General features: G+C 39.8%; 1 long non-coding RNA gene and 1 other non-coding gene across 2 annotated transcripts in view; one reads left to right on the forward strand and one right to left on the reverse strand.

Annotated features, from left to right (window-relative positions):
- The first annotated feature begins 7114 nt into the window (after positions 1-7114).
- LOC131478024 (uncharacterized) overlaps positions 7115-23617 on the forward strand; it is a 46821-nt gene continuing 30318 nt past the window's right edge. Inside the window, exons 1-2 of the long non-coding RNA XR_009244250.1 lie at positions 7115-7214; positions 9189-9267. This is a non-coding gene — a long non-coding RNA (uncharacterized LOC131478024). The remainder of the gene's footprint in view (positions 7215-9188; positions 9268-23617) is intronic.
- On the reverse strand, positions 14446-14552 carry LOC118759829 (U6 spliceosomal RNA). The gene has a single exon (XR_004996413.1). It is a non-coding gene; the product is annotated as a U6 spliceosomal RNA (small nuclear RNA).

The following is a 23617-nucleotide window of genomic DNA, read 5'->3' on the forward strand; positions in this document are numbered from 1 at the left end:
TTTTCTCATAGAAGCTACATTGCCAGTTGGAAATGTGAAAGTTTAGCTCACAAAAAAATCTGGGTGTGTTTTTGCAAAAAGTCTAAACTGAGTATCTTACCAAGATTTGGGTTGAGCTCAAGCCACAGCAAAGTGGAGTAAGCAGCAAAGTGGAGTAAGCAGCAAAGAGGGGGCCAAAGCATTGAGGTCAGAAAGCTGGAGAGGAAGAAAAGGTCCTGAGAAAGATCAAACAGGAAAGGATGGGTGATGGGTTTGCTGGGTGCATGCAAGGAAGGTTTTGTATTTTGTTTAAGAAACAGAAGCAGCGAATCCTCTTCACAAAGGCCCAAAGACCAGCACTTCTTTCAATGAACTTTGCTTCCACTCAACACCCAGTGCCTTCTTTGTTTTCCTGCCTCTGATATTTTCCTTGGTTGAAAACTGAGACAGGTTTTATTATGCAGTTACAAGGAGAGAGGAATGTGCTTCAGTGTTGAGACTGCGTTTTCAGGAAGTGTTTTCCTGAAATTATATTTTGGAGAAGAACATAAAAGTCGGAGATGTTACACAAACATGTGATTCCCTATTTCTTTTTTTAAGATTTATTTTATTTTTATGGGAATGGCAGATTTATAGAGAGAAGAGACACAGAAAGATCTTCCATCTATTCCCAAGTGGCAGCAATGGCTGGACTGGAGTTGTGCCTATCCGAAGCCAGGAGCCAGGAGCTTCTTACAGAATTCCCAAGTGGGTGCAAGGTCCAAAGGTTTTGGTCCATCCTCAACTGCTTTCTCAGGCTCAGGCAGGGACCTGGATAAGAAGTTGGACTGCCAGGGTTAAATCCGGTGCCCACGTGAGATCCTGACACGTATGAGGCGAGGACATTAGCTGCTAGGCTACTGCACTGGGCCCCAGTGATCCTCTTTTCAAAGGAGTCTAAGGCTTCATGGATCTTCAACTTTATTCTGTGGGACATTTATAATTCTCAACCACTCATTAAATGAGAGAATTTCTGGGTTTGGTGCAGTAGTCTAGCGGCTAAGGTCCTTGCCTTGCATGTGCCAAGATCCCATATGGGCGCCCATTGTAATCCCCACCATCCTACCTTCTCATCCAGCTGTGACCTGGGAAAGCAGTGGAGGACAGCCCAAAGCCTTGGGACCCTGCCCACATGTGGGAGACCCTAACGAGAGTCCATGCTCCTGACTTTGCGTCAGAACAGCTCCGGCCAATGCAGAGCTTGGGGAGTGAATCAATGGACAAAAGATCTTCCTTTTTGCCTCTCTTTCTCTCTGTATATCTGACTTTCCAATTAAAATTAAATAAATAAAGCGTTAAAAAAAAGTGAGGAAACATCGAAAACTTGTTAGAAAATAAAATTTTAAACAATTCCTTTCATTGCAAAATCAATTTTAAATCCGTGTATAATTTTTTTCATGATACATGTTTTCATGCGCTTCTTGACAATCCTCTGTGTGAGGTCCATAGTCATGGTACAGTGAGTTAAACCACCACCTGCATGAGGGCAACCCATGGAACACAGGTTCAGGTCCCTGCTATTCTACTACCTATTCAGCTCCTGTTTAGTGTGCCTGAGAAAACACCAGAAAATGGCCCAAGTGCTTGGGTCCCTGTTGCCTTAAGAGAAACCCTGATAACGTTTTAGGCTCCTGGCTTCTGCCCAGCCCAAATATGGCCATAGTGGCCATTTGGGAAGAAACCCAGAGATATGAAGATCTCTTTCTCTATCTTTCTTCCTCTGTAAGTCACCCTTTCAAATAAAAAATGAATCTTAAAATTCCCTGCGTGCTTGTATTTAAACATTTTTGCACCAATCTAAACATCTTTTAATTGCATTTTCCAAGAACTTTCTGAAGTTTATTTCTACAAAAGACAAAGAACCTGTACTTTAGAATGATACATTAAATACATGAGTTTAAATATGCGCACGTGAAACATATTCTTTTAATCTCATTAACAAGGCATTGATGTGGTCTGCAGACTATTAATAAGGTATTAAAAGTCATTTCTTTATTCAAAAGCATGTACCTTCTGCTATTCCTGATAATACTTTGCATGTTCATTCATTTGCTTCCTAATCTGACAAGTATTGTCTCTTTCATTGTTCAAACAGAGAAAATGGTATGAAATCTATTTAACACTAGGACACTCAAAAGTTTGAGGCCCAGCATTCAGTTTTTATGTGCAACAGTCCCGAGGAAACAAATCTAACTGGGAACCCACGCTAAATATAACTTCTTCTGTCACTATCTCTGATACAAAGAAACTGGGCTCCTGAAACATGTTCAAATGCCCTCCTTCACCCACTCTGCGCAAGGTGCTCTGACACCTCGAGGAGGCAATTCCGTGAGGCTCCTGACACTGCTGGGAGAAGCAGAACATTGAAAGGATCCTCAAAACCTTCATGACAACGCATAGTTTTTAAAAAGTAGGCATGGGTTTCAAATTTTTTTTGCATCCAAGTTATCCCTTCATCTCATTTTTCCGCCAAGTTTTTGAAGGACTCTTGTACATGTGTGAACATAGGAAGCTGTTCAGTGTCACTCCATCAGAAAATGTTCAGCAAGAAGTCAAAACTGAAGAACACACCATCCCAACTCATAAGATAAGGGATCTTTAAAAAGTTCATAAGGAGTCATACTGCACACTGTCCTAGAGTTAAACTGTTGCTCGCAAAGTCAGCATCCCAAGTGAGTACCAATTCAAGTCCCTACTACTCCACTTTTAATCCAACTCCCTGATAATGCACCCAGGAAGGCAGTACAAGATGACCCAAATTCTTGAGCCCCTGTCACCCATGTGGGAGACTCTGATGGAGATCCAGGTTCTTGGATTCAGCCTGGACTAGCACTGGGCATGTAAACATTTGGGGAGTTATTAAGTACATAAAAAGAACTTGGTCTCTTCCTCTCCGGCACACTACCTTTCAAATAAATAATGCATGTCTTAACAAAAAAAAGAAAAAGAAAGAAAGGAAGCCTCCACATGACCTTCAAAAATTTTTGTGCATTATAATGAACTTCTCTTTTAATTTAAAAAGTAAATTTAAAAATAAGACATTTTCAGATCAAAAATAGACTATGTAAAAAGACATGGAATAGGACAGTAAATATCAGTGCTCCTTCATTTTCTCCTATATTAGTTTTTTGGAGATTTATTTTATTTTTGTGAAAATCACAGTTACCAAGAGGAGGAGAAACAGAGAAATCTTCCATCCACTCCTGAAGTGGTCCAAACCACTGGAGCTGGATCATTCCACAACCAGGAGTCAGGAGCTTCTTCTCGGTCTCCCAGGTGTTTTCAGGGCCCTCCAAATTTGAGCTAACTTCTGCTGCCAGATACTCCCAGACCTCTAGACACATTAGCAAAGAGTCAGATTGGATTGGATTGGAGGCCGACTGGATTGGATTGGATTGGATTGGATTGGATTGGATTGGATTGGTTTTTTTTTTTTTTTTTTTTTGGATTGGATTGGATTGGATTGGATTGGATTGGAAGCAGATCAACAGCAACCTAAACAGGTGCCCGTATAGGATGTCAGTGTACTGCAGATGATGGTTTTATGTGCTATGCCTCAGTGCCAGCCCCTCCCATATAACATAAGTGTTATTAACAAGGATATGGTTGGCAGTGGGTAAAACATTTTCAGAGATGCTTTGGCTTTGTTCTTTCAAATTACTTAAGGCAGGGCTGGTGTTGCAACATAACAGATAAAGCTGTCACATATGGGATACCTTTTCATGTCCCAGCTGCTTCCTTCCTGATCCAGCTCCCTGTTAAATGTGCCAGTCAAAAAAGCAGTGGAAAACTGTTCAAGTGCTTGGACCCCAAACCCAACACGGAGACCCAGATGAAGCTCCTTGTTGCTGATTCCTGGCTCCTGGCTTCAACCTGCTTCAGCCCTGGCCATTGTAGGAAAATGGAGAAAGAATACATTCATTCATTCTCTCTCTCTCTCTCAGAGTGTGTGTGTGTGTGTCCATGTCAACTCTCTGCCAAGACAAGGACATGGTTCTGACAGCTACAGGGCGGTGATCAAGGCCCTTAAGATTTGTAGCCAGCATCAATCTGTTTAATTCTTAGTCTACTTTTAAGGAAACTTTATCATTTAAAAAGACAATTGCACCTACATGTGTAAAATGTCTAGCAGAATGTCCTGTTAAACGTGAATTTTCTTTGCTTCTGCTTAATTTTCTCCTATAATCCTGGAAAATAATTTGCCATTGTGTTTCTGCCTAATCTGGTTTCTGGCTGTTGAGGTCATTTGGGGAGTGAACTAGTTGATGGATAATCTCTATACCCTGCCCTTAAAATAAATAAGTCTTCAAAAAATAAAATAAAATAAACATTTACTGAGGCTTTACCACAAATGCTCTTGTTCACTCAATATAATTCTGTCTTCTAACACCAAGATTTAGTTTTGTCTGATTTGGACCTCACATATTGGACATTTTTATTTTGTCCAATATTTTGTTTGAGCAATTGAGTTAAGAAGTGGGAAGTATCAGACTGGTGCAGTAGCCTAGTGGTTAAAGTATTCACCTTGGACACACTGGGATTCCATATGGGTGCCAGTTCATGTCCCAGTGACCCCACTTGCCATCCAGCTCCCTGCCTGTGGCCTGGGAAGTCCTCGACTGCTTTCCCAGGCCACAGGCAGGGAGCTGGGTGGGAAATGGGGCCGCCGGGATTAGAACCAGCGACCATATGGGATCTTGGCGCGTGCAATGCAAGGACTTTAACCACTATGCTATCACGCAGGGCCCTAGTTTTAAAACATTTTATTAGCCTCAGATGAAAAGTCATGGATTCCATAAGCAAGATTTGTTTTAAATAAACACAATAACAAAACACTTACGTTTAATGGTTGGGTTGAAAGGTAAAGTGTATTTCCAGAAACGAGGGAAAAAACAAAAAGGGAGCTAAAGAAGCAAACAAAACAAAAGATGAGAAAGTAATCACCAGGATACCAGATGCTAATCTAAGGAGTTCCAGAAACACAGTAAAACTGACACGAAGCTAAACAGAAGGCAACTGGGAAAAAAACGGGCAAAGGCCAGATATGGAAAACAACTCCAATAACAAAAAGCCATCAGTTCCCAGAAAGAAGAGTCCCACCAAGAGATGCGGCACGGCATAGCAGCAAAAACAAAACAAAACCAACATCAAGCCATGAATTCCAGAACATCAAGAATAAAGGTAAGATTTGGAGAAGAATTAACAAACCTTATGTACAAGGGTCCAAGGGCTAGGGCCATCCTCCACTGCTTTTCCAGGTCAGAAGCAGGAACCTGGACCAGAGGTCGAGCCCTTGTGGCCATCGGGGGACTGAACCAGCAAATAGACTGGCACCCATATAAGTTGCTGGCACAGATAAGAACAAGGATTAGCCTGCTAAGCTACCGCGCTGGACCCTCCTTTTCCACTCCTGTCTGGATTGTTTATTTTCTTGCAGTTGAGCCTTTTGAGTACCTACTTATTCTGAAATTGAATCCTTCCACAGATGAACAGTGTACAATTCTTTTCTCCCTTTCTGTCACTTATTTCTTGGCTTTTTTTTCTTATTTCTAATATCCATTGTCCATGCTTTGTTACCTGTACTTTTGGAGTCTGATCTAAAAAAAAATCATATGTGCCTATATAAATGTCTTCAAGCATTTATCCTATGTTTTCTTTTAGTTTCATAGTTTCAGTATAGAGGTGTCTCAAAAAGCCTATAAATAATTCTACCACTTGAACCACCCATCCCACTTTTAAGTACATGTCTCAGGGAAAGGACATGAGTCTCTCAAGAGGTAGCAGCACTCCCAAGTTTATTGCAACACAATTCCAGGAATCAAGATATGGACCTAAAGTTCCATTGTTGATTGATAAGCAAAATGAAGCAGACATACGCAGTGAGTATTTTCCAGCCACAACTGAAGCAAAGCAATAGAAGTTGAGGTCACTGTTTTAAAAGAAACAAAGGATGGAGGACATCACAAGAGTAAACAACATCACAGTGATTGGTTTATGATGTCATAATGGCGACACCATAGTTGTTAGCTCATAATGGTGGATGGCAATAAATGGTGAGTGGCAACCCAAGTGTTTGTGACATCACGATCTTTGACGAATAATATCAGACTTGTTTATGGCACGACAGTGATTGGTGGATGACATCACAATGGCTGATAGCTAGAGGAAAGGTCGCAGTACTGCCCGGGAGGGGACCTGTACGTGGTAATCACATTTACGTGTATATTGGAATATATTCAAATGATTTAAGGTAGGAAGCATCAAAGAAAGATCTATCGAATTAGAAGTGATAGACAATGTATAAAATGCCTAAATTAAAAATGGTGTGCTGTTGAGATACATTAAAACAAAAACCAAAAGCTAAACTGTTGTGAGCAGTTGCCTCTAAAGGAGTCGCTAAAGGAGCAGGAGCCCAGGGGTCAAGGTCAGGTGCTTTCACATTGCCATGACAGGGCTGAGAGTGCCCTGATGTCAAATCCCACGCGTGGGCTTCTCCAGTAAACTCATCTTATTTTGTATTATTTTGTTTTGTTAAAGTCAGAGAGACAGAAAAAGGCTTCTACATGCTAGTGCTGTATCCAATACAGAGGAACTCCACAAACTGATTCGAAAGTCCTTTATTGCCAGTGAGGACTATGGAGATCTGTGCCCCTAACAACCTCTTGATCCTGAACTACACAACAGTAGGGTCTATAAGGGCAAAAACCACAAACCAGAAGAGGTTCAGGGGGACTGAGCGCATGTGAAATTACCTTAAGGATAAAACAACCACTCACTTAAAGTCTTTGTTATGCTTTCTCCTAGTTATGCTTCAACAGCCTCGCCAGGAGTTTGAGCACTCTTGCCACGCAGGATATGGTTTTCTCAGCTAGATTACAGTCTCACAGGTGTGGTTGTGTGTGTGTGGGGGAGTAGTACCTCACCTAAGACGGAGCCCAGGCCTCGCATCAGGCCTGTTATTTCACTAGTTCGGTCACCAAATGTCCACGACAGTCAGCAGTCAGAAACCTAACCTGGGTCTCCCACACGGGTGACCGGGACTCACTTATCTGCTCCGTTACCCTCTGCCTCCTAGGGCGCGGACTTGCAGAAGGCAGAAATCCAGAGCCCAGCCAGGACTTCAACCTGCACACTCTGATAGGAGAGTCGGGCATCCCAAGCAGCATCTTAACTGCTATGCCAAATGATTCTGCCTGGTAAATTTTTAATTAGAAAATAAAAATAAAATTAAATGCTTAGAAAATTACACTACACAAGTAATCGCCAATAATGATGATGAAACCTAACGCTCACTCTGAGCTAATTGCTACATTATTATGTGATTTCTTTAATCTTTTCAATAACTTTCCATTTTACAGGTAAAAACATGAATAGATTTTATTATTGAACTGAAATGACACAGGAGAGACCAGATTTTAGTCTTTTTTTTTTTTTTTTGTAATTTCTGCTTCTTTTGCTTTGTTAAAACTGTTTCCTAATCTTCAGGTTACACTGCGCTATAGGAATGCGTGTCGACAAATTAGGGCTGAAATATTTCCTATGCAGTAAGTCAGTAGAGGCTTCTGATATTAACTCTTCATGTTCTTTCCAATATATTCTACTTCCTAGAATACTCTAATTTCCAAATGAGCCCTAGAGACAAGCTGTAAATGCAATTAGAATGTATTTTTCTATGGAAACATTTGCTAGAGCCACCAGAAACACAAATATTTTGCATCTGATGAATAGAAATATCACCCTAGGAAACCCTTCCTCATCTTACTGCACCTAGAATGTCCCTGCGAAACTCACCTCAATCAGAAAACTCCTCCAAATCCTCCACAAATACAACGGCCCAGCATTGCATTCTTCAACGTGCTGCTGCCAAGATGCCCTCCCGCCTGGCTTCCAAGACATATAGGAGAGGCAGGCAGGAGCACTTCAACGCTGGCACAAAATGACTCTCCAAACACACACTGACAAAGACAAAGCACTATTGAAGAAAGTAAACAGCTAATTAAGCAGGTTGCACAAACAAAACTGATGAGAAAGGATTCAATCCTCTCAGCTCTCAACGTGCTAACTGCAGCTACCTTTTTAAAGAAATGTACCAACCTGTAAGATCCATTAATAGTGCCTCTTTCAGACCCGAGGTTAGCGCACAAGGGCCCTCTGCCCCACCCTACACTTGTTGGTCAGACTCCAAACACCATCGCTTCCTTATTGTTCTCCATGTATACCAAAATGTCTCCCACTTTGTAGCCTTCGCACCTGCCTTTCCTTCTATCTGGAACACTTTTCTAGACCATGGATGCTTGAGGATGGCAAAAGGGCAATGAGAGAAGAGACCCATCTCTTTTGGGTCCTGAGGTTACGTCTGAGGACTTCTGAGGGCACTGTCATTGTCAAAACAAACCTGTTCCTACATGTACTGATTTTAATATGATCAGAAGTGAGAATCTGAACCACTAAAGCATCCCAGTGAAGAAACTGTCTCAGCACCGAGAAGCCACCGAGAAGCATACAAAAATGGTGCCTCTTCCATGTAGGAACTGAGAACAAAAGATATTTGGAGAAAGGACATGTGCCGTGTCTTCTCAGATAAATCAAGAGAACTCAGAAAGTAAAAACACAGTAGCTAGAAACAAACAGCCATTTGGAAATCGGAATTTTAAAGTTGGCATCGGATTCCAAGTGTCCAGGAATATAGTGGATCTCTATTCTAGGAAATGGGACTGTCAGTGAGGCAGCATGATAATTTAACAACAGCAATTTGCCTGACAACAGCTACAAAATCACAAAGCCCTCTGGAGAATTCCAAGGCTTCATGCATATGAGGTGCCTTAAAAATACTAAGTCTAATTTGGAAAGATATGCACTAACTCTTTCCAAAGCCCAAACAAGTTTTTTTTTCCCCAGGGGAGGAAAGTTAATTCATTGCAATCTAGCCCAGAAAACTCAAATGGAGATAACAGCACCCCTCATAAAAATAATTTTTTTTTAATTTATAATATGGCATTCAATGGCAGTGAGACATCAGGATGGTTTGTTGAAAGCTGAGCTAAAAGGAGGACATGGGTCCCTCGCTAATATGAGAACCAGAGGCTGGGAAGTGTCCCCACTCCTGTAAACAAGGCCACCTTAGGCTAAGAGCTTTATGAGAGCCATAAATTAACCCTTCTCTCTTTTAGGGAGCTGGAAGAACAGAATGAAGAGCAGAATAGCTAGAGAAGCAGAGCTGTTAATGTCAGTAAAATTGTTCCGCTAAAGGTAAGCTTAATGAATTTTCATTCTATTTTCCATATCTATTTTTGTGTTGAGCATGGCAGCATTAGGTAAAAGCAGCCAAGGCAGTCACGCTAAATGGTGCCTGTTTGGGCTAAATTGGCTTAATTTTTGTTTGGAGTCACTGATGCATTCTTTGGGTTCATAACCTTTTTTACATTCCCATGGCAATGGTACGAATCAAGCCAGTGGTTTTTCCAAGCCTACTTCCCAGCCTGCCAGGAATGCAAAGGTCCAGGTTCCATTCCAGAACTTCAGCTTCCAAAACTCCAAAGCTAAGTGCTTTATGATGTGGTATACCCTGAAGTAGAGGAATCCTTGCACTGGGGAGGTGCTAGCCGCTGATACAAACTCTATCTCAAACTTTTGGTGTCATGAACACTTGAATTTCTCATTCACAGACCAACTGCATGTGAATCACATTCTAATTCAGAGAATGGAACCATTTCCTTCCTGGGTTTCCTCTGTCCCGATGGCCTCAGAGTTCACTGTACTTTCTAAGGGGAAGACAGTAGACCAGTCCAACAGCTGTCCGCCCAAAATCAGTGGCTCAAAGTGGCACACATCACTGAGCTGGGATCTTGGGAAAGCTGGTTGGTGGGAGCTAGCAGCTGACACTGTTCACTTTTCCCGTCACTTTCTCCTCTACTCCCCATTTCATTCACTTCTGCCCTGGTTACCATGACCTTCTTCTTGTACTTGGCTCATCCTGAGCACACAGCTGCTTCACATTCATTAAATACGTCCTCTGTTCAAAATGCTTGTCCTCAAGAGGTACACAGGGACAGCTCCACACCTCCTCCAAGGCTCGGTTGAAGTAACACCTTTGAAAAAAGCCTACACTAACCCTAGGTGTTAAGTTGTACCCATTTCCTTCTCATGACCTTTCTACAGGCCATCCTTACATACGGGTGGACTTGTTTCCTGTGACCACATGTGCAAATGTCCCTTCACCAGGTTAAATTTGTATTTAAGTATTCAGACTTAAGACTCACACATAAAATGAAATGACAATTTCTTCATGGTTTTATGGGAGACCCACTGCCATCTTCTCCCATTGACTAATGAGAAATTCCATGACATAGAATGCAATAATGCCACAGGGAAATAGCAATGACAGTGGGAGATCAAAAGCATGAAATCCCCTTCACACTTTGCAAGTAAGGAGTCTAATTTTCCCCTCTAGTTAAATGTTTTACATTTATTTGCAAATACATCATTTATAGTTTCACTGAAAATGATCTTCAGTTATCAGAAGACATATTCAATCTATGCATTTTTCTTTTTTAAAAGATTTATTTATTATCATTGGAAAGTCAGATTTACACAGAGAAGAGACACAGAGCAAAATCTCTCACCTGTTTGTTCACTCCCAAAGTGGTCACAATGGCCAGGGCTGAGCCAATCTGAAGCCAGAAGCCAGCAGCTTCTTCTGGGTGCAGGGCCTCCCACGTGAGTGCAGGTTTCCAAGACTTTGGGCCATCCTTTACAACTTTCCCAGGCCACAGGCAGGGAGCTGGGTGGGAAGTCAAGCAGCTGGGGTACCCATATGGGATCCTGACACTCTTGTCGCGGACATCCGTCCAGCCTTATCAACAGTGAGAAAATTGATTTATGTAGTGTAAACACCCAGTCTGTGGTGGTTTTTATGGAGTCTCTTGAAGCTTTTCACTATTTCATACGCATCTATCAAGGCCTAGTCAGTGACAGATACTGTAATCAGTGAAATTTCCTGGGTAACATGCAAAGAGCACAACCATTAGCCACGTTTAGTGAGTGGTTGAGAGAGGAATTCTGCATCTGTCTTACAGGAATGAACAGAAATAGCAAGTAGGTAATGCTTAGCACATTGACTAACACATAGCAAGCTTCCAAAAACATTATTTAAAAGAAGAGTGAATGGAAAGTAACAATTTAGGAAAAGGGAAACTGCCAGTCGAGTTTCTTAACTGCAAACAGTACAAATGGCATCTCATTTAAGCTGAAGAGGAAATTATTGTTAAATATTAACTAGAGCTCAAAATATCAAGATGGACTAGATGATTAGGTTTAGAAGTTACAAAGCCAATAATAATGCAGCTAATCATACCTCAAATTTGGCCTGCTAGGGTTTCTGTGGATATGACCTCTGACGGACATACCCATCATAATCTTTCACCTAATCTTGGAAAATGCTGCTGGAATACCTAGTATGGCTACCTCTACAGATAGCATTTGACTGCCACCACTGTGGGCAGAAAGCATGCTTTGGAAGCTGGCCCCACGGCATAACACACTGAACCTCTTGTCTTTGGCACTGGAAACTCATGTGGGGTTTGGTTTGTATGCCAGCAGCTCCACTTCTGATCCAGTTCCCTGGTTATGGCCTAGGAAAGCAGCTGAAGATGGCTCAAGTCCTTGGGTCATTGTGCCCACATGGGAGACCAGGAAGATTCTGACTTCACATCTGTCGAGCTCCAGCTGTTGCCTCCTAGTATTGCCCCTCAATTTCCCCCAACTCATATGTTGAACACTTAACCTCCATTAGAGACTGTCTTAAGATTTTCAAGAAATAATTAGAGTTAAATGGGAGGGCAGGGTCCTATTCCAAAAGTGGTATGACCTTGTAAAAGGTAGAAGCACCCAACAACACTCACCAAGAAAGGGCCATGTGAGGACACAGTGAGAAGGTGGCCATCTACAGACAGGAAGAGAATTCTCACTGGATGACAACCCCACCAGATTTTGATCTTCAATTTCCAGCCTCTACAACTGTAAAATATTCACTTCTGTTTTAAACCTGCAAGTATATGGTATTTTGCTGTGGTGGCCTTTGCATACTTCTGCATAGAACATGATAAGAAAATTAAAGTCTGTAAGCATGTCACTCAGAAATACTAGGAGAAAGTATTTGTTTGCAAAATATAATTCAATCAAATTTATAGTGACAACGTGAACACAAATATTTATGAATATGTGTAAGAGGGTAAAAGGTGTGGAGAAGGAAATAATAAGTAATAGGAGCTTCAGAAACATAAACTTTAAATTATAGGAAGAAAAGGAATATTCAAGCAAATTGTAGATTAGAATTTTTCAAAATTAAAGCCAGAAATGTTTTGATATATTTAAGAAGGTCTTAAACCTCCAAGGAATATGAATAATAACAAATAAACAAAGAATAATCCTATTAACAAGTGGCTGAACTTAAAACCAAGACACTTCACATGTATTTAGAGAGAAGGTATGCCTTGCAAAAAACAAAATTCAGCTTAATTCAAGGTTGGTTTGTTTAAACGTAACAAGAATAGTATCTTAAAAAGTCCAAAGCTGTCAATTCATAATCTTGTTTGTACATGAATTAACAAAAAAATTCAGGAGGCTCTAAAATAATTTATAATAAAGCTGCAATGGAGAAGGAAAATCAAGCCAGACAAAAATTAATAAGCACTATGTTGTGGCAGAATTTCTGTCCCTAAAATTCTTGTTTTATTTAAACTCTGACACTATTTTTGGCAATGTTGTATTAATTGGTCATGCTTTATTCTTCATGTAAATGTGTATTTATTTTTCCACCTTTTAAAAGTTATTATTATTTCCCATAATATTTTTGTTCCCCTCCTTCCTCTCACTCTCCTCCCTGCTGCTTCTCCCTGCCGCCATTTTTTCAATAATTATAGTCCTTCTGTTGTAGTCACAATTGCAACATTCTGCTGTTTACTGTATCGTGACATTGTACATCTAGTGTCGTGTAAGCAGTGGTAGAGAATCGACTAACTTGTTGTCAGGGCATATTTAACAGTTCCATTGGGAGTCCATCTTTCCTTTGGGAGTAGAGATACATATTGTGGTCCTTTGTTTCTCAGGATTCTAGTCTTTGTGAAACTATAAGTGTATACTCTTTTACATTTATATTTTTCTGTTTTGTATTTTGAATGAAGATTGCCTTAGATTAGGAGACTGTATGTTGTTTCCTTTGGGAATTGGTTTCTTTCACTGAGCATAATGCTCTCCAGTTGGCACCACTTTGTTGCTAATAGTAGAATTTCATTCTTTCTAATGGCTGAGTACTATTACATTGAGTAAATGTACCACAGTTTCTTCATCCAATCCTCTTTTGACAGCCATCTAGGTTATTTCTATGTCTTTGCTATTGTTGATAGTGCTGCTATGAATATAGGGATATAAGTTTCTTTCTCATATGTTTCATTTTTGGCTCTATTACCAAAAGTGGGATTGTCATGTTATTTTTCAGCTGTCTGAACACTCTTCATACTGACTTCCTCATCTCCTTGCCAGCATGTGTTATATTAGAAGATCTTTGTATGCGGGCCCTGTTCATTAGAGTTAAGTAGAATCTCAATGTGTTTATATATATATTTTTTCCTTTATTGCTAGGAAGCTTGAGCATTTTTTTATATGTTTGTTAGCCACTTGAATTTGTTCTTTTGAAAAATGCCTGCTCATCTTCTTCAACCACTTCTTAACTGGTTCATTTGTTTTACTGCTGTTTCTCCAGAACTCTCTGTAAATCCTGGATATTAGTTCCCTATCTGTTGGATAGTATGCAAAGATTTTCTCCCATTCTATTGGTTGCATCTTTGCTTTGTTGATAATTTCATTTCATGTATAGAATCTTCTTAGTTTGATGTGGTCCCATTTGTTTATTTTGACTTTGACTGTCTGGGCAGTCTCCGCCTATGCCTATATCTTTTATAGGGCTCCCTTGGTTTTCTAATAGTCTGATGGTTTCTTGGTTTAAATTTCCTTGATTCGTTTAGATGTCATTTTTGCATAGGGTGAAAGGTGGGGCTCTTGTTTCTTACTGCCACATGCTGCTGCCCAATTATCCCAACAACATGTGTTGAATAGACGAACTTTCCTCCCTGGGTTAATTTCAGTTCTCTTATTGAAGATTAGTTGGCTGTATATGTGTGGATTCTCTTCTGGGGTTTCTATTTTGTTTCCTTGAACTTCTTTTCTGTTTCTGTACCAGTGCTAGACTGTTTTGTACATTACTGCCTTGTAATATGTCTTAAGATCTGGAATAGTGATTCCTCTGGCTTTAGTTTTTATTTGTGTGTGTGTGTTTATTATATATATATATATATATATATATATATATATATATATATATATATTCATGTGAATAAAATATATATTTGTTGTCTTAATTTGTATATATATACATATATATAACACTTTATGAATTTGCATGTCTTCCTTATGTAAGGACCATGCTAATCTTCTCTGTATCATTACAATTTTAGTATATGTGCTGCCAAAGCAAGCACTAAATCCTGACACTTCAATGCTAATGGTTAAAGACTAAAGGGTGAAGACTTGACCTATTTGTGGGATCTAAGACTCAGGGCCAATGGGAGCTCTTTGGGTCACTGTGGTGGTCATGACCCCAGATACTGGTTCTCAGAAGGTCATAGGTTTGAATATTTCAGTTCAAATTCATCTTGGGTTTAATCAACCTCCCCCCTTATTCTTTCGCTTGGATAATATGATCAATTTGAGTCTTGGCTGCTCCACTACTGATCTAGCTCCTGCTAAAATGCATGGGAAAAAAGACAAGAAGGCCCAAATATTTGGGAGATCAGGGTGAGGCCCCTTATTTCTGGCTTCTGCCTGGCCCATTCCTGGTGGTGGTTGTCATCTGGGGAATGACTCTGCAGTTACACTAACATGTATTACCCAACTGCTTTGAAACTGTATGGCACACAACAGCCTGCACCTGAATGTTTATACAACAGTTAGTCATAACTATCAAAACACAGAACCACCAGGCTGTCCTTTCAGCAGATGAATGGAAAAACTGTAGAATACCACACAATAGAATATTTTCCATCAATTAAAGAGAATGGGATACCAAATCACAGATGCAGAATGAGCCTTAAATGCAAATACAAAGTAAACTGTGGAAGAAGACAGCCAGACAATACAAGATTGCAATTGCACACACAATGGAAACAGCAAAACAACAGAAGTGGTTAAAAAAACCAGTGGTTTTGTGTAGTTGAGGCAAATAGAGTAAATTAAATAGCTGAAAAATAAGGAGTGCTTTAGGGTGGTAAATTTTATATGATACGGGCCCAGCGCAGTGGCCTAGTGACTAAAATCCTCGCCTTGAACACGCCAGGATTCCATATGGGTGCCAGTTCTAATTCCAGCAACCCCACTTCCCATCCAGCTCCCTGCTTCTGGCCTGAGAAAACAGTCGAAGACAGCCCAAAGCCTTGGAACTCTGCACCTGCATGGGAGACCTAGAAGAGGATCTGGGTTCCTTGCTTCAGATCTGTGCAGCTCCAGCCGTTGTGGCCACATGGGGAGTGAATCATCAGCTGGAAGATCTTCCTCTCTATCTCTCTTCCTTTTTGTATATCTGACTTTGCAATAAAAATAAATAAATCTTTTTTAAAAAATAAAAAAATGTATATGATAATGTAATAGTATCTATATGGTACTATGAGTTAGGTAAGACATAACTCTCTATGACCATTTACCATACATATGTAAAAAGCAAATTTTAACATATGTAAATAATTTTAAAATAAATCAGGTTATGGATTGGGAATCCCTAAACGGAGCACAGGATAAAACAGAACAATCTAACTGCATGCAAGTACTTGAAACATCTTCACCGAACAGAATATAGGAGGCCTGGGAGCAGGCTTTGACATAAGAAACTTCGGAAAAGAGATTAAATTCATACAACTATGCCCCAAAGAGATATTTACATAGGTGCTATACCCTAGTTAATAAAGTCGATCTCTATGGGAGTTCAGATGAATAAATCTGCAGCTGTTATTCATGTTTGCTGGAATGGAACAATTAAGGATATGGAGGTGGGAACCAGATTTCTCACTGCTGGAGAGGAAGGTTATACATGAAAGTGGGGAATGGGCCAACTGAGACCCAGGCAGCAGTATGAACTTATGTTCAAGCTGTCAGCTATTCATATGGTTAAGTACAGATCCAGCAATGCACAACTGGACATGTACAAGTCAGTGTCACTCTGCTGTGTCCAGCTGAAAGAACTGGACCCAAGAACTCTTATAACATTGAGCACACCAAGCATCCATGCCTTCAGTAATCTCTTAGGTTTGTAAAGATTTATTTTTACATATTTGAAAGAAAAAAAGAGTGTCAGAGAGGTAGAAAGAAGAGGGGAGAGAAAGACAGAGAGGGAGAGAGACCCTTTATCTTTGACCTGCTGGCTCATTCCTCAAATGACAGCAAGAACTGACTCAGGCCAAAGCCAAAAGCCCACCCACCTTGCTCCACGCCTAACCCTCTCCATCCTAATTAAGGGCCCATAAGGACATGCATCCCTCTCAGTTATGCAAACAATATTAAAAATAATTTTTCAAAAAAATACATTGAGAGAAATTCTAAAAATTCCTCAGAGCGATAAAGATTCATGAAAAAACTAAGCCTAAAAACCTGTCACACTCAGGAGGTACCTAGAGAGAAACAAAGAATTAATTATGTGTGGCATGTTAGGTAGCATTCTGGGAAGAAAATGAGCTTTGGTAAAAACTAAAGAAATCTGGATAAAGCATGGCCCTTCTCTCGTAATAGCTCATTTTTTTGTAAGCAAGAGTTAGTGGCAGACGGACCACGCTAATGAAATATGTAATAAAGAACATGATGTCGGCCATATGGGAACACTCTGTCTTTGCAGTATTTCTATAAATGTAAAACTATCCTAAATGCTTTCTTTTAGAAAAGCTTCTTAACAGAAAAAAGCAAATACTTCAGACACTTAGTGAAAGAAAAATGATTTTGAAATTCAAAAGCAAGTCTAAATTCTATGCTGTCGATAAAACAGCCCAAATAAAATTATCTAAAAAGGCTACATTTGGAAATGGGCAAAGCTCTAATGTATACATGATAAGAAAGGAGAGATATAAATTCTGTTATTCAATGCTGGCATAGTACCATGGCAGGTTATACCACCACTTGCAATGCCAGCATCCTGTATCAAAGCATCATTTGGAGTCCTGCCTGCTCTGCGTGCAATCCAATTCCCTACTAAGCTGTCCTGGGAAGGTAGCAGAAGTTGAACCAAGAACTTGAGACCCTGCCACTCACAGGGGAGACCAGGATGGAGGTCTTGGCTTCTGGTGTGGTCCTGTCCTGGACCTGTTTACTGCGCCCTTGGTGGAGTAAACTAATGGATGGAAGATCTCCATAACTGTTCTCTCTTCTTCCTTTGCTTCTCCTCATCCCTTTGTTAGTCTACCTTTTAAATAAGTCAATAGATAAAACCTTTTCTTTAAGAAAGAGAAAAGTTGATTATTAGACAAAATAAAAAAGCAAAAATCACAGCATTTTCATAAAAAGGGAATTTTCAGTGCACAGACTGATTTATAATAAAAAGATGTTTATTATCTCTATATGCACGAAGGAACTGAAATCATGTTTATACAATTAAAATAGGATATTCAAGAGGACACAAAAGCACAGTAAAAATCATTTAACATCTCACTCTTACTACAAGATAAATTAAACCAAAACAAATTTGACAAAGAAAGATGAACAGAAAGGCTCTTACGGATACGTGTAAAGTTCATACCCTGATAATAGTATATTCATCATCTCACTAAATGCACATAGCATATGCTAGTCAATTATTTATTAGATCATAAATAAAAAACTTTACCAAAAGTAGAAATACCGACCATAATATTTCCTGATCACATTTCACTAACGTTAGAGATCATGAACAATCAAAATGTTCCTTCTTCTGGACATTGAAGCTAAAAACCAATTAAATAGCTATTGATTGAAAACTACAAACCAAAACTATAGAATTTTTAACAAAGAAAATGCCACTTCACAACATTTATAGAATACCTATAAAACAGTGAACAGTGGAAAATTTACAATCTTAACTCTTTAACTTAATTCTTTTCTCAAAATGTAGGAAAAGAACCAAAAGACTCAACAGACCTAGCATAATGGCTCAACAGGATAATCCTCTCTCTGTAAATATGGGCATCCCATATGGGCACAACTTTGTGTCGCGACTACTCCAACTCCAATGTAGCTCCCTGCTTATGAACTAGGAAAATAGTGAAAGGTATCCTGAGGGAGAGGCACCCATGAGGGAGACCAGGAACAAACTCTTGAATCTTCATTTTGGAATAGCCCAGCTCTTGATGATGGGTCCATTTAGGGAGTGAACCAGCTGGTGAAACACCTCTCTGTCTCTTCTTCTCTCTCAATACAAGCCAGCCTTTGAAATAAACATATAAATCTTTTTTAAAGATTTTAAAGGATTTAAAAGCAAAGATAACCATGAATAGAGAACAGAAAAATATCAGAATTATAGTATCAATTTTTTTTTTATTTTAAAAGTAACAAAATAAGGGTGGACATTGTGGTATAACAAATAAAACTGCTTCTTGGGATATCCAAATCCCATATCTGAATACTGGTTTGAGCCCCAATGCTCTGCTCCCAACTTCTTCCCATTGCACAGTTCACAACTGTGAATTCTGGCCTTCAGCCTGGTGTTGCCCTGGCTATAGCAAGCATTACTGACTGCACCAAGATAGGAGATCTCTCTCTCTCTCTCTCTCTCTCTGTGTGTGTGTGTGTGTGCTGTGTCTCCCAAATAAATAAACCTTAAACATTTAATGTGAAAAATATACAAAATACTAGTTAATTTGGAAAAAGCTGGAAGAAGATACAAATATGCAAACCACAAGAGAGAAAGAACACTGAAACAGAGGAATTGTTTTAAAATTAAAAAACGTTTCCTAGAAATCCCTAGGCAAATAAATTTGGCAACTTAGTTGAATTGGATATACATTTCCACCAGAAAAATACAGCTTATGAAAGTAAATTTGTTAATGAGAGAATATTCAAGTTTCTATAGAAAAAATACAAGCAAATAAAGAACAGTTATCTGAAAATCATTAGGCACCAACGGTTTCACAGAGTTCTAATAAATATATAATGGCAGATAGTTCTGTTGTTTATAGGACACATAAATAAATGAAAATTTAAAACAAAAGTTTTTGATTCTCTTTGTGAGCAAGCAAAACATTGATCACTAAGATAGACTAATACTACAACAACAGAAGTTCTGGGTGAAGTTATTAGCAAACAGAATCCAACACAACTATGAAAACAATACCTCATGATCATTTTCAGGAATGTAAAACTGGCTAAATTTTGAGAAGTAAATTGTTTGGGCAGATGTTGTAAAGGCCAATATGCAGTGTCAGCAGCCCATGTGGGTGCCAGAACATGCCCTGGCTGCTGCCCTTCTGATCCAGCTTGCTGCGAATGTGCCTGAATAGCAATGAGCGATGCCCCAAGTGCTCGTACCCTTGCATCCACATTGCAGACCTAGATGAAACTTCTGGCTTCTGGCTTCATCCTAGCCACACTCTGGCAGTTGCAACCATTTGGAGAGTGAATCAATAAATGGAACATGTTCTCTTATCTCTCTCCCTCTTTATAACTCTGCCTTTCAAAAAGATGAATAGTTTAAAAACAAAGAAATAAATTGTATGTAAGAAAATACACCTAAAATGTATAAACTCATTTCTCCCTAGATACCTGATTTTTTTTTTCGAAAATACAAACATCCTTTCTTGGAAAAAGTATACAAGAAAATAGATACCACTGTATACTTCCTTTGAGTGGGATCTCGAAAATACTATGGGATGTACACTAACTCTACTATTTTCATATCTACTAGAATCCAACGCAATCAAATAAGAAAAATGATGGACAGGCACAAGAATTGGAAAACAAAAGAAAAACCATTAACTGTTTCAAAAAAAATCTGGTCATTTCCCCGATAGGCAATAAGAAAACCAACCCAATAAAAAGACTCAGTAAATTAGCAGAATTAAAAAAAATGAACACAAAGTAATATTATTCATAAGCAGAAAAGATAGCCAGAAAAAATATGGATTAATTCTCATAAAATCTAGAAGCAGGAAAAGCCTTTTTAACTTCAATTAAAATTAGGGATAAGTTAAAACTAAATTCAATCCTACTGTTCTTGTGCAGTTCATAAAGATTTTCAATCCATGCCTCTAAGTGGTTTTCAAAAATTCATGAAAACTATTTTGGAAAAATTACACGTGGATTTCAAAAATGTTTGCAGCAAAATAAATATTTTCTAATTCTGTGTCCAGGAACTTCTGGAAATACTCTCATATATGGAGCCCAAGATTCTGGAGGGAAAATATCAAAATCTATACAATATGGGTTAAAATTATCAGCAGACAATCCAAAAAGTTATTTTAAAATGTCTTTAAGGCATATAAAAATATAAACTCTACTCATAATAGAAATGCAAATTACAATGATTCTAATAATGTTTTTCACTAAGCAGATAGATGAAAATATAACACAACACTGTTTGCAAGGAAAGCAGACCCTACTGTACATTGTGAATAATTATGCAGAATGATACAACTCTATAATATGTGACAATATTGAATAAAAGTAGTAAAGATTTTTTTTAAAGATTTATTTACTTTTTTATTGGAAAGGTGGATATACAGAGAGGACGAGAGACAGGGAGAAAGATCTTTCGTCTGATGGTTCACTCCCCAAACGGCCGCAACAGCTGGAGCTGAGCCAATCCAAAGCCAGGAGCCAGGAGCTCCTCCAGGTCTCCTACGTGGGTGCAGTGTCCCAATGCATTGGGCCGTCCTCGACTGCTTTCCCAGACCACAAGCAGGGAGCTGGATGGGAAGCGGGGATGCCGGGATTAGAACCAGCGCCCATATGGAATCCTGGTGCATGCAAGGCAAGGACTTTAACCACTACGCTATCGCGCTGGGCCCAATAAAAGTAGCAAAGATTTAAAATGTTTATATAGGGGCAAGCTGGGTGAAGATCATTTTCTGTTATTTATTTGAAAGGTAACATTACAGAGAGAAAAGGATAGATGATGGGAGCGATCCTCCATCCTCCGATTCATTCCATAAATGACCTCATAAGGCAGAGCTGGGACACATTGAAACCAGAAGCCAGGAGCTTCTGCCAGAGCTGCCACGTAGGTGCGGGGCCCAGGCACCTGAGCCGTCGTCTGCTGCCTTCCCAGGCACATCTACAGGAGCTGGACTGGAAGTGGAGCAACCAGGTTTCAGTTGGCATTGGGGTTAACCCACTTGTTTCACAACACCAGCCCTGATTCTTTTTTCTTAATTTGAAAGTCAAGAGTCACAGAACTGGAATGCTCATTAGGGCTCTCTTGTCCTTTAGAATCCAGATATAATTGCTCATACTACTGCCTAGTTTCCACTTCATAATGATTAAAACCTTCTTCATGAAGTCTGTTCATTCTATTCCTCTCTGCCTCCAGCTTTTGCATATAACATCACTGCATGTATTTAGCCTCCTCGCCAAGTTTCCAAAGAGTTCATTTATTTTAAGCAGAGGCTCAGGAATAGGATTCAAGTGACCATAGAAGGTATGGTGTGTCACCTGGAGAGGAGAAAAAAAAATGGGGGCAAAGAATTTGAGCGTATTGAAAAGGGTGGAAGTAACCTGGAATTCAGGACAGTATATATCGACATAAATTTGTGGCAATGAATATGCAAAATAAAAAATGTGAGGAAAATAAAGGAATGGACAGAAGGGAGAAAAAGGCAAGAAACTGGAGGAGGTTTGGTGGGCGGGGGGGGGGGGGGGAACAAGTGGCAGGATAAAGAGATGAAGAAGGAAAGAACCAATAAGAGAGGCAAGCAAGAGGAACTGCCAGGACTTGCATGCAAACGCGGAGCACCATCAGATCGTGTCACTGCAGCAGCTCCTCACAGGCCGGCTCAGGGGTCCCTACAGTACACAGCGGCTCCTCACAGCTGGCTCAGGGGTCCCTACAGTACACAGCGGCTCCTCACAGCTGGCTCAGGGGTCCCTACAGTACACAGCGGCTCCTCACAGCTGGCTCAGGGGTCCCTACAGTACACAGCAGCTCCTCACAGCTGGCTCAGGGGTCCCTACAGTACACAGCAGCTCCTCACAGGCCGGCTCAGGGGTCCCTACAGTACACAGCGGCTCCTCACAGGCCGGCTCAGGGGTCCCTACAGTACACAGCGGCTCCTCACAGCTGGCTCAGGGGTCCCTACAGTACACAGCAGCTCCTCACAGGCCGGCTCAGGGGTCCCTACAGTACACAGCAGCTCCTCACAGGCTGGCTCAGGGGTCCCTACAGTACAGACAGACAGTGAGCTGCCCCGGCCATTGGTACAGCAGGAATACAATCAAAGGCAACCTCAGGTTTCTGCGAAGCATTTCCAATTAACTCAAATGCTTAACATAGCCACTTTGGCAAATTCGGTTGTTCAAATCTTACATGATCCAAGAAATAACTCATCATCAAATGGAACTTACACAGGATAAAGTAAATGTGAACCCACCTCACCCGGTAAGGAGATAGCGTTGGCTACGTTACAGAATCGGAGTCCTCCATGACTGCTAGCCTAGCACAATGCATATCAAATGCAAAATTCTGAATCAAGCACCATCACATAATTTTCTCTGTCTGGACACAGTAATAACTGCCACAGAAGTCTAAAATCATAGTCCCCATAGCACCCTGCTTTCATGGTTGCCATGACAACTCTAGCAAGAACAAAATGAGGTACAAAGATATGATCAAATTCATTGATTTTTTTGTATTTCATGAATATCAAATCCCGAATACAAAGTTAAAATTAGATTTGATGGCTTGAATTATCTTATTATACATAAGTGTCCATGCAAGAGACTCTCTAGAATTCAAAAGGACTGTATTCATACAATTCCTGAAGTAAATTTAGCATCCTCTCCCTTGTGCTTTTATAGTGAATGTCACATCATGTGAAGGAAAAAGATCAGGGACTCTGCTCTCTGCAAAACAATGAATTGTCACTTTCAACACCAGTTGCATTTTAGCAAACAGGAGCTCAATAAGCAGGTGTCACAGCTCAGCATTTTGACATCTTATTGAATCTAGTGCAGTATTCAAATATTGCATGAAAAATACACAATACAAATATGGAGAAATCAGTGGTAAATGCATTGGGGAATAAAAAATAGGTTGCAATTAAATAAATACATTGAAGCATAAATGCATAACTATTAAGGATAATGAAGGCCGCCTCTGGTGGAGTTAGGAGCAGTTTATACAAAACAAATTTGCTCATCGAAAAATGTGTTTTTTCATCCACAAACTAGAGATTTCATTAGTAACTAATATTTCTTACTATATTCTTTTTATAGATTTAATTGCTTATTTATTTGAAAGACAGAGATGGGGAAGCTGAAATAGAAACAGATCTTCCACTCACTCGTTCACTCCATAAATGGCCACATCATCAGCCAGGGCTGA

This window comes from Ochotona princeps, chromosome 26 (assembly GCF_030435755.1).
Source record: "Ochotona princeps isolate mOchPri1 chromosome 26, mOchPri1.hap1, whole genome shotgun sequence".
Lineage (NCBI taxonomy): Eukaryota > Metazoa > Chordata > Mammalia > Lagomorpha > Ochotonidae > Ochotona > Ochotona princeps.